The 2,229-nt window shown below is 20.5% G+C and overlaps 1 protein-coding gene across 5 annotated transcripts in view; it reads right to left on the bottom strand.

Annotated features, from left to right (window-relative positions):
- Positions 1 to 2,229, bottom strand: part of LOC117171649 (molybdenum cofactor sulfurase) — a 53,605-nt gene that overhangs the window by 21,870 nt on the left and 29,506 nt on the right. The window lies entirely within an intron of this gene.

The following is a 2,229-nucleotide window of genomic DNA, read 5'->3' as shown; positions in this document are numbered from 1 at the left end:
AGAAAGGATAAGATTGTAAAAAATATATAGATGTAAACGGAAAGATTGTAAGGAATGGAATTCATGTAAACCCTTAGGGGACACATTATGAATAAAGAAGAAAAAGAGTTAAAAAGTCAAATAAAAACAAGTTAATTTTCAAAGAAATAATTACATTTTTGAACAAAAAATATAATTTTCTATTTTAAAAACTATAAAAAATTAATATTGTGTTTGGATGTAGATTTTTTTTATAATCTTTTTATTTCTTATATAAAACTTCATAATAATTGGTTAAAAATTTCTTCCATATTTTACAAAAACATTTTAAATTTCAATGCTTAAGCAGAAACAGTTGAAAAAAGCAGTTCATTTTCCAACAAACTGTTGCATTTTTTAACAAAAAATATAAAACTTAAACCAAAAGTGATGAATTTTCAAACCAAAAGACGTAATTTTATATATAAAAATATACAAAATTAAAATTGTGTTTTAATGTAAATTAAAAACAAAATTTTATTAACTTTTTTTTATATAAACTTTCTCAATTATCAGTTAAAAATCTTGATTTCTCATACTTCCTAGATTTCTGTTCCGAAATATAATAAAATTTTGACAAAAGGTACAAAAAGTTTTTTAATTTCAATGCTTGATAGAAAAGAGTTGAATTCGGCCAAAATGAGTTTTCAACAAAAAAGTTAAATAATTAACAAAACCAAGTTAATTTGCGAAGAAAAAATTGCATTTTTGAACAAAAAGTATTACATTTATACCAAAAGAGATGAATTTTCAAACAAAAAAATCGAATTCTCTATTTTAAAAAACTATAAAAAAAATTAATATTGTGTTTGGACGTAGATTTTTTATAAACTTTTTATTTTTTATATAAAACTTCATTATTATTCGTCAAAAATTTGTTATAATTTTCTACATTCATGAATAATAATTCTACAAGAAATTTTTAGTATATTTAGTTAATTTAATAATTTGAATAGAAAATTTATTTGATTTTTTTTCAAAAGTAGGCCTAGAAAACCCGGAAGTAATGAAATTTCAAAATTTCTTGGTTAAAAAATCATTTCTTTGCTTTAAAATTTAACTGTTTCTTCGAAAATGTTTTTTTTTAATTTTCTTGCTTGAAAGTTAAACTATTTAGTTCCAAATTATTTTTTTTATTGAAGATTCATCATTTTAATGAAAAATTCATTTTTTAATTAAGCCATTTTTATTTGAAAATATTTTTTTTTAGTTTAAAATGCATGTATTGTGTTAAAATGTCATCTTTTTTGGTAGACAATTAATTTTTGGGTTGAAAATTTATCTATTTTGTTGACAAACCTTTTTTTTAACGGAAAATTCAGTTATTTTATTTTTGGTTGAAAATATAATTATTTTTTTTATTGAAAACGCCTGTATTTTATTAAAGGTTTGATTTTTTGATAGAAAATTAATCTTTTTGATCGAAACTTCATTTCCTTTCTTGAAAAATCAAATATTTTCCTCAAATTTAGTTTCTTGCTCTGTTTAAAATTAATTTTTTTAACTGACAACTTATCTATGGGCTCTTTAATAGAAAAAGTTACATTGTCAGTTTAAAAATAATAATTTGAAAAAAATAAACTAATTTAAAGAACTTACATTTTCAAATAGAGCGATTAATTTTCAACTAAAATGATGAGTTTTTTACAAGAAGAATTCAAGAATATTTTCTACAAATAATACCGATTTTCAACTAAAAAATATAATTTTGAGTTAAAAATTGATCAGTTAAATCTTAATTTAAAAAAAAATTAATAGTCAACCAAAGAGATGAATTTGAAATTATGAATTATTAACCAAGGAGTTTTAACTTTCAACCAAGTAATTTAATCTTCATTTAAAAAACGAATTTTTGAACAAGGAAAGATTTTTCAGTCACGAGAGAGAAAAATTTGCAAAGAAACTGTTGGATTTTTAAGCAATAATATGAATTTTTAACTAAACACGATCAATTTTTAACTAAAAATATAATAATAGTTCAATTTTCAGTGGAAAAAATAAATTTCAAACCAGAATAAAGTCGAATTTTCAACAATATAGTTAAATATAGTAATATAAGGCTACTTTTAAAAAAAAATTTTTTCATTTTTATAATTCAATTTAAAAAAGAATCAACCAGGTTTTCAAGGAAGAGAAAACACCCTAAATATAACTATTACATTTTAGGCGAAATGCTACCTTTTTAAATTGAAAATTCACTCATTTGTTTCA

The sequence above is a fragment of the Belonocnema kinseyi genome, chromosome 4 (genome assembly GCF_010883055.1).
Source record: "Belonocnema kinseyi isolate 2016_QV_RU_SX_M_011 chromosome 4, B_treatae_v1, whole genome shotgun sequence".
Taxonomy (NCBI): Eukaryota; Metazoa; Arthropoda; class Insecta; order Hymenoptera; family Cynipidae; genus Belonocnema; species Belonocnema kinseyi.
The sequence above is the reverse complement of the archived record's forward strand: the minus strand, read 5'-3'. Positions and strand labels throughout refer to the sequence as shown.